Genomic DNA, 9,766 nt, shown 5'->3' on the forward strand with positions numbered 1-9,766 from the left:
TTTTATGGATAGATAATGAATTTTCCCCCATTATTAATAGAAATGTGCAGCTTAAAAAAATGGTAGTTAGCTGTGTAAGTTCGTTGGTCATATAGTCCTCATCCTTGTTTTGTAATTCCAAAAAAATTCATTGTCTATACATACATATATATATTTTTTGGATGAAATGTTTCACATTCTTATAAATCATGTAAAATAACTAACTAAAATTCAATTTTCTCATGGTTCCAGTTTACTGGGTTTAATGGAAGTTAGGATCAGTAAAAAAAAAAAAAAAATCATACGTGGAAAAAAAAATACCTTGAAACAACCCAATGTCAAAAGAAAAGGGAAGACTGTGATCTAGTTTGCTGAATCCTGGTGCACTGGAATGAGAAAGTAAGAAGGAAACTTTCCATAGTAGTTTTGGACAAGAATGTCAGGAGGGTGCACTAAAAAAATCCACAGTCATGGTAGGCTTTCTAATATCTTTGGGGTGTGAAGCCTTTGATGAAGGGGAAACCAAGAAAATGTAGAAGAAATAAGTTATGTCTACAGACACTGTAGTAAATGATGGAGTCTGACTCTGTGGTGTTGGGGGACAGCAAAAGACAGAAGCTGAAAGAGCCCCTAGTTTTTAAAAAATTTTATTGTAAAATATTTTATTAAGACAATTTTTAGAGCACTTTTAGGTTCACAACTAAGTTGAGGATAAAGTGTAGGGATTTCCTATATATTGCCTCTGCTATTCATACAGTCTCTCCCACTGTCATACCACCAAGAAAATACTGTATTTGTTATAAATGGTGACTGTACATTGACACATCAAAATTGCCCAAATCCATAGTTTTCATTACAGTCCATTCTTGGTATTGTACATCCTGTGAATTTGGACAAAGGTGTAATGACACATGTTCATCATTAGGGTAACAGAGAGAGAGATTTCACTGTCCTAAAAATTTTCTATGCTGCACTTGTTTGTTCTTTTCTTGTCTCCAGACCCTACAAGCACAGATCACTTTACTGTCTGTAATTTTGTCCTTTCCATAATGTCGTGTTGTTGTTGTACAATTATACTGTACTTTGCAGATTGACTTCTTTAACTTTCTAATATGCCTGTAAGGTTCCCACATGCTCCCCCCCCCCTTTTTTTGATAGCTTATTTCTTTTTAGTCTGAGTAATATCCCATTGTCTGGATGTACTGCACTTTATTTATCCATTCACCTCCTGAAGGGCATCCCAGTTGCTTTTAAGTTTAAGCAATTATGAATAAAGCTGCTATAAACATCCACGTGCAGTTTTTATGTGGGCATGAGATTTCAACTCCTTTTGTAAATGATAAGTAGTGTGATTTCTGTATCATGTGCTAGCAGTATGTTTAACTTTGTAAGAAACTGCCAAGTTTTCTTCCAAAGTGGCTGTACCATTTTGCATTCCCACCAGCAGTGACAGACACACAAGGAGAAGGTGGCAGATTGTAAGCTACAGACCAACACTCTGAGATTTTGTTTGCAGAACTCCAAGAAGTCTGAAAATTTCAAGCTAGAATCTTGCCTTGAGAATCATTAATAGAGTTTACCATGGTAGAGTGATGTTTTTGATCATATCTAATATGACATTTTGCCGGTTGAAGCATTAGGCTCGTATCTAGTCTGTAAGTTTGGTATATTTAGATATATAATATGTGGACCGCCATTTGGACTCATTCTTTTCTTTTTTCTTAAAGAGTTTATTTATTTATTTGTCAGAGAGAGCAGAAACACGGAAAGCAGCAGGCAGTATAGGCAGAGCTGGGAGGGAGAAGCAGGGTGCCTGCTGAGCAGGGAGCCCGATGTGGGACTCGATCCCAGAACCCTGGGATCATGCCTGAGCCAAAGGCAGATGCTTAATGGACTGAGTCACTCAGGTGTCCCTGGGCTCTTGTTCTGATCACAGCAAATTTAAAATAGAGCCTGGATAGAGACTTGGGTTTTTCATTGTTGCTGTTGTTATTTGTTTGTTTGTTTTTAGGCAAAATCTAACACTCAGGAGAGTACCAAAGGCAGTAGTTTTTTTGTTTTTTGTTTTTCTCATCACTACCACCTCTGCCTGTCTTTTTCTGTTGTTCTGTTATTCTTTCTTTTTACCTCTGTGGTCGGTTAAACACACAAACATGCAAAATCATGAGAAAACATTGCATGCGATGTAAAATAGTTTGTTGAAAAACTAAGGTTTTTTTCTTACATATATCTTTAAACCAGAATTCATGTGACGGTATGGTGGAAATGTAATATCAAAGCAAAAACATCTTTTCAAAATACAAAATTTAAGTTACACCAGATGAGTTTGATCAATGATATCATGTCAAACTATGAACTATGTTTTTCCTGGTAGCTGAAGATGAGTTTACTCATATAATAGAAATTCTAAGGTCATCCCTAATGGCAGCAGCATGAGTCCAATGGGTTGACCAACTCCAGAACTGACTAACGGTTCTACTGACAAACTCAGTAGAACCACAGGACCAGTATTTATCACAGCAGGGTGGGTGGCAGCGACCGTATCCACACCTGCCATAGCCACAGTCAGAGTCAGAACCTGGACAGTCGTAATAGCTGCTAGAGTAGCACATGGTGTTAGGAGTGGAAGGTTCGTTTGAGGAGCAGAAATTATTCTGAGTTTATATGCCATTATCTGCCCAGAGCGTTTTATACACAGTCAGTGTTGCATAGGGCAAACCACAGGCATTGCTGGGCTAATGATTTAGAATAACTTTCACTAGTAAAATTTATTGATTCTTTTGTTTACTTAGGAGAAGAGAGTTCCTCAGATGTAAGATTTGCTTTGCTCTTCTACCAAGTGTCCTGTAATTAAATTGTATGATTTAATAAAACATTTTTGTTCTATTTTGAAAAGCAATTACTCTTAAAAATGTGATTAATTTAAGGGAGATTATCAATTTATTATCCACTTCCCACTCTCAAGTAACAGATCTGGAAGCCCAGGGACTACATTTCCCAATGTGCCTTACAAAATAAGATTTTGCATCAAATTCCACCAGTGAGAGGCATTTGAATGAGATTTAGGAACCATTCTAGGTCCTTTTGAGTCTTTTGGTTCACTAGACTAAGTGAGGACCCTCATTACCCAGCCTATTTTGTTTTGATATCAGAATAACCTTGAGGAAATCGTGCACTTTTAGAAATTCCCATTCCCCCATTTTTATGGCCCATACTTACTCATATTTATTTACTTAAAATGATGTGTTCTGGTGACTTGGTGTGATGAGCATATAGTCCTTCCTCCAAGGTTTGGTTTGTTGGCTTATTTTAATTTTTTCTACAGAGAGAGAGAGAGAGTGAGAGAAAGAGAGAGTGTGAGTTGGGGGAGGGGCAGCAGGAGAGGGAGAGAATCTTAAGCAGGCTCCCTGCTCAAGTGCAAAGCCTGGCAGGAGGCTTGATCCCACCCCTGAGACCATGACCTGAGTGAAAATCAAGAGTTCGATGCTTAATTGACTGAGCCACCCAAGCGTCCCTGCTGGTTTCATTTCTAAAAATAACTTCAGTTTTTGAAAGTCTGCTTAAGGATTTAGAGTTTACATATGTGCATTTGTGAATATGTGGAAAGGACAAGATAACTCAGCTGGACCAAAGTCATTATTTCTGTTAGGGTAGAAATGCTGGATTTGAGGGAATGTGTGTGTTTAGCATTTTTAGGTGCTGCCAGTTTGCACTGGGACTGTGTGTTTACATGCCCACCAGGAAAGTTTGTGAATTCCAGTTGCTGCACATTCTCAGAATTATTTGGTATTATCAGCCTCTTTAATTCTAGTCATTTTGATGTGTATGCAGTGCCCTTTTGTTGTGGTTGTAATTTGCATTTTCTTGCTTTAATGAAGTTGGTCATCTTTTGTTATAGTCTGCTGTAAAATGTTTGGTTCAGATTTTTGGCCATTTTTAATTGTGTTTTGTGTTTTTGTCTAATGATTTGTAGGTATTTTAATTTTTGCACAAACCCCTTTTTTAGATACATGTCATGTAAATATCTTCTCCCTGTCAGTGGATTTTTACTTTAAAAAATAGAATCTTGGGGCATTTGAGGAGTTCAGTCAGTTAAGCATCCAACTCCGGATTTCGGCTCAGGTCATGATCTCAGGGTCTTGAGATTGAGCCCTACGTCAGGCTCCTCACTGGGCATAGAGCCTGCTTAAAATTCTCTCTCTCTCTCTCTCTCCCTTTGCCCCTACAGCCCCCAAATAGAAATCTTTAATTTTGATCAAGTCCAATTTATTAACATTTTTTAAAAGATTTTATTCATTTATTTGAGGGAGAGAGCGCACAAGCAGGGGAGAGGGGCAGAGGGAGAAGCAGACTTGCAGGGAGCCTGATGTGGGACTCAATCCCAGGACCCTGGAATCATGACCTGAACCCAAAGCAGATGCTTAACCAACTGAGCCACCTAGGCAAACCAATATTTTTTTTATAGCTAGTGATCTTTACATGTTGTTTAAACAATCACTGCCTTGTTCTAATTAACCAAGATATTGTCATATCTTATTTTGGTGCAAGGTGTGGATCAAGATTGATTTTCTTTTATATCCTTATCAAATTAATCTAAAATTATTTATTATGAAGTCATTCCTTTCATCTTCTGCACTGCTGTGGAATCTCAGTAGTACAAATCAGGTTACTCTGTAAGTTCGAGTCTGTTTATAGCAGCTCTTTTTTTCCATTGGCCTTTGTCCTTATTCTCAAACCATGTGTTATGATTATACATAATCATGTCACTTGCTGATGGTGGCAGGTCCCCATTTTCCTTTCCAGTCTCTGTTACATGTGTGTACTTATTTATTACATGTTATTGCATTGGCATTGAATTCTGGTACAAAGTTGGACCAAAGTGGTAAAAACTTTTATTAAGCTGTGGCTGTGGTTATCTTTGTCTTGTTCCTAACCTCTGGTGGAAATTATTCTGTATTTCAGCAATAAGTATGATATATTAGCTATTGATTTTGGGTAGATGCCATTTATCAAGTTGAAGAGATTATTTTGTGGTCCTGGTTTACTGAGATTTCCCAAAAAGTTCATGAACGCATGCTGAATTTTGTATTTTATCTGAATCTGTTAAGATATTCACATGGCTTTCTTTTTTCTTTTCTTTTCTTTTTTTTTTTTTTTTTTGCTAATGTGATGAATTGCACTGAGTTTTCATATATTAAACCAATCTAGGATTTTGCAACTTTGGAATACAGCTCATGGGATTTGGTGCTGAAATGATACATTGTTTCAGGTTTTTATAGCTGGGTTCATCAGAAGTAGTCCCTTTCTTACAATATCCTTATTAGGTTTTGATTTTGTTAGTGTTACATTTTTCCTATTCTGTGGGACCATGTTAGTATAATTGGTGTTTCTGCTTTACTTAAGTGGCTGAAATGATTCACCAGTGAAGCCTGGAGCTTTCTTTGCATGAATGTCTTAAAATAGTGTGGGGTTCCATGGTGTAATGGTTAGCACTCTGGACTCTGAATGTCTTAAAATAGAGATTGGTCTTCTTTCACAGGTATCAGTCTTTTCAGGCCTCTTGCTTCTCCTAATCTCTGTTACTTGAATGGTCTTTCTCCAGATGAAATTTCCATTTTCACATTGTTCCTTGTGTGCGTGGGGAGTGAAGGAGACCTAAATCAGTGCAGAATGGGTTGATGTGACCTCAAAGGAAAAGTCAGGACCATACATACTAGAATCGTTGTACGAGGAAAGCCATGATCCTCGATGTTGAAGCTGGTGTGCGGGGGGGTGGGGGGGTGGTGGTGGCCAGGGACTTTTTGCACAAGATTGTCAGGTACAGACACTGAGCCAACAACCAAGAGCCACGGTAGATTTTCAGCTCTTTTCCCTCAAACTATAGAGGAGTAATGAGAAGAAGGTGATGCAGAAGAAACCAGGTGTCATCACACAGAAGCACAGTGGCATCAGGAAACAGACAGCATTGATGTATATACACGAATAGTGCTGTTTCTATAGGCAATATATATTTAAAGTCTGAATATATGAAGATGAGAATTTAACCAGATCGAATGTAGATGATTGGAGTGACTCAGAGTCACACGAAAGCATTTCAGACAGAACTGGTGATGACAACTTTTTCTTTTCTTTTAAAATGTTTGGTGTAATTTATGTTGAAATATTCCAAATAAAAAAGTATAAGACCAATACAAAGAATTTCTGTTCTCTTCACTCATATTCCTCAATTGTAAACAATTCATTGCATCTACATCTCTCTCTATCCCCTCTTCTCTCTCTCTCTCTCTCTCTCTGACACACACACACACACACACACACACACATACATCTACTTTTTTCTCTCTCTTTCTTTCTCTGTCTTTATCTACTGGACTTATCCTCCTTGTGTATCACAATCTTATAAAATGCCACCGTCCCAGATATGGTACTAAAGATGTATCTCTTTGATGTCTCAATTCTAGGATGGGGACTCCTCTATACCCAATTCTGCCTCATTTTCTGGGGTCATCTTTTGTCTTATAGTTGGCCTGGGCTCCCGGCAGTTACTTTCCAACAATAGCAGAGGGTATGCATAAGGCATAGGACTACTTTTCATTGTCCTCACCTTTCAGTTGAGAACAGAGCTGTTATGTGTAGATAGAGAGAAAATTTCACGTATGCAGAGTCTAAACCAGCAGGTAGACAAGACTCTGTTTTAAGATTTTCTTAAGGCAAATTCAACAGTTTACATATTTGATATTGTTCAGCATGGAGTCAGGCAGAAGGAACAAGAGGTGTTGGTGAGGGAAAATAAAGAACACAGTGAGTGTTGGATTAATGAAGTCAAGCTACAGAGGAGTAGTTATAGAGCATCCTTCGGGTAAATCTGTTTTATTTATGTGTACCAGTGACTTATTATTATTCTTAGTGGGTAGCAAAAGGTAATTTTATTCATTAATCTATTTTTAACTGAAGAGGTTTTGCCAAATAAAATCTATATAGACCACATGTCCTCACTTTCCAGAGTGATCAAAAGGTTGAATGAGGGACAGAACCACTCTGAGCCTTGCATTTTATTTGCATTTTATACTGTTGCTGAACAGAGCTTCCCTCTTACCTGATAAGCAAAACCATTTTATACAGCATTATTATTTTACCACCCAGGCTCTCTAGATGTGTGGCTACAGTATCTGTAAAGATTCCTGTTTTTTCCCCATGTGTCCTTAAATGAAATATTTACACCCACATGCACACATCTGCATGGTAGAGAGAATTAAATATAAACACCAAGCATTTTCCAATGAATGAGAAAGTTTATTGAAACATCAACTTAAAAACTTTTTCACATCAAAATTCTTAACTGAAAACGTAGGGAGAAGGAATGCAATAGCAAACATAAACATTTTTATGAATTGTGAGGTACTACAGGTAGCTTTGGTCAATCAAGTTGAAGCATGCTGAACTTGTAGTGTGCTGTAGCTGAAGGAGTCTTGATAAAATTTTCACTGTTGGAAAGAGGAATAAATTGCTTGTAAGAAGAACACTGGAAGGATAATTGGAAAGCACAGGAGGGGGAGTTCTGCAGAATGAATGACTCTAGAAGTTTCTCAGTAGAATCCGTAGGACCAGTATCTGCCATAGCAAAATGGGCGGCAGCAGCCATATCCATACCCGCCATAGCCACAGCCCAGGCCACAGTAGCCACAGCCCAGGCCACCATAGTAATTGCTGTAATAGCACATGGTGTTGAGGATGGAAGGTTCAGTTGGGGAGCAGGTTGTCTATTTTCTCAGTGTGCATGCTAACATCTGTGCTGGGCCTTTTATATGCCCTCCTTGGTGGGTGTGGCAAGCCACAGACAAGAGTGAGCCTCATAGTTTGCATAGTTTAAAATTGCCTTTTAAACTTTCATAAAGAAACCCTCATAACTGAGAATCCTTTGCTGTTGTGTTAGGATTCCCACAATCAAAGTCAATGCCTTTAACGAGCAACCTTTGTTATATTTGGAATGCCTTACTATATTTTTGTTAGTTTAAGGTCTATGACAAGTTTGCATGGGAAGCTCGTTTTTCTCCTGTGTTAATGATTCTTGTTTTTGTTATTTTACTTTTCATCTCATGGTGAAATGTGTGGTTAGGAGTTATGATCTCTACGTGCGTATGTGGGTTCATGAGTTGAAGACATTAATGAAGACGCAAAACTGCTAAATTACCTATTTTTTTTTTGAATAAACAATTATTTCCCCTAGATAGCAGTTTTCAGTAATTATATACAACAGAATGGCTGCTTATATATTCCTTTATTGTTTTATTTTTTTATTAAATATTTTATTTATTTATTTGGTAGACAAAGATCACAAGTAGGCAGAGAGGCCGGCAGAGAGAGATAGGGTAACAGGCTTCCCGCTGAGCAGGGATCCCGATGCAGGGCTTGATCCCAGGACCCTGAGATCATGACCTGAGCTGAAGGCAGAGGCTTAACCCACTGAGCCACCCAGGTGCCCCTCCTTTATTGTTTTAATGCCACCGCTTCTTTCACCTTGAAATTTGTTATTCAGAATTCTTACCTTGGTCTAGGCGATTTTACTATTGATTTATATAATTTGCTGTTTACCTTTTCTTAATTTCCCTTTAAATACATTAATTGGATCTTTTGGAGGAATAATCCAACTTAGTGAACTTACATGTCACACTGTTGTCGAAACCCCAAATTGGGATACTGATGAAGACTCATTCATGGTTAAGTACATGTATGAGATCTTTCAAACTCTCCCCTCTCTGGACCCAGGATTTTCCTTGCCTGGTCAGTTGCCCATGAGAAAAAGCATGACCTCAGTAAAGAAAACACACAAACTGGAATGCCTGGGTGCTGCAACCAGTTAAGTGTCTAATTCTTGATTTCAGCTATGTCTTGATCTCAGGGTCATAAGTTCAACCCCCACATTGGGGGCCATGTTGGGCTTAAAAAAAAAAATCACATGCCATTGGCCCAATACTAGTTCTGACGGGCAGTCATTTATGTGATGTTTAGAATAGAAGTAATATCTCATTTATGTAAGGTCTGGACTCTTTCCTAGAAATGTTTAAGCTAGGGGCTCCTGGGTGGCTCAGTCAGTTAAGCACTTGTTCTCGACTCAGGTCATGATCCCAGAGTCCTGGGATCAAGCCCCGCATCAGTCCCCCTGCTCAGAGGGGAGTCTGCTTCTCCCTCTGCCCCTCCCACTCTCTCTCTCTGTCAAATAAAAAAAAAAAAAATCTTAAAAAAATGCTTAAGCTACACAAAAGAGTTTCTATTTCCTTAAGCAAACCCTGAAAGATATATCTTATAGTGCAGGATTATGTACAAGACATCACTGAGGAAGATAACATATGATACATGTGTGAATTATGCAACATGCAATTTTATTGTATCAAAAAGTAAATTTCTCTTCCTGGTTTTAAAAGATTAACCTCCTTCATGGTTGATGCTGCTTATAATCCTATATCTAATGAAAGTATCCTTCAAAACTTAATATAAAATAAAGATTTCTTTCCAGAGAAAACTAGCAAGTAGATCCGCATTAAGAAATACTTAAGAGCTTTCTTCCAGTAGAAGAATGATCCCAAATAGAAACATGGACATTCAAGAAGTTAATGAAGATCAAGGTGAAGTGAAATATATAACTTAATATAAAGGCTGGGAAATGAGCAGTGGGAGGAGGGTGTTTACAAGCTGGATGGTGGTGACAATGACCTGGAATGGATTGTGGAGCCTGAGAAGGGCGTGATGTCATCCATAGGTCCTAGTGTGGTAGAACAGGACCTGAGTG

Source organism: Lontra canadensis, unplaced genomic scaffold (genome assembly GCF_010015895.1).
Source record: "Lontra canadensis isolate GAN:19392208 unplaced genomic scaffold, GSC_riverotter_1.0 scaffold29, whole genome shotgun sequence".
In the NCBI taxonomy this organism is placed as follows: domain Eukaryota; kingdom Metazoa; phylum Chordata; class Mammalia; order Carnivora; family Mustelidae; genus Lontra; species Lontra canadensis.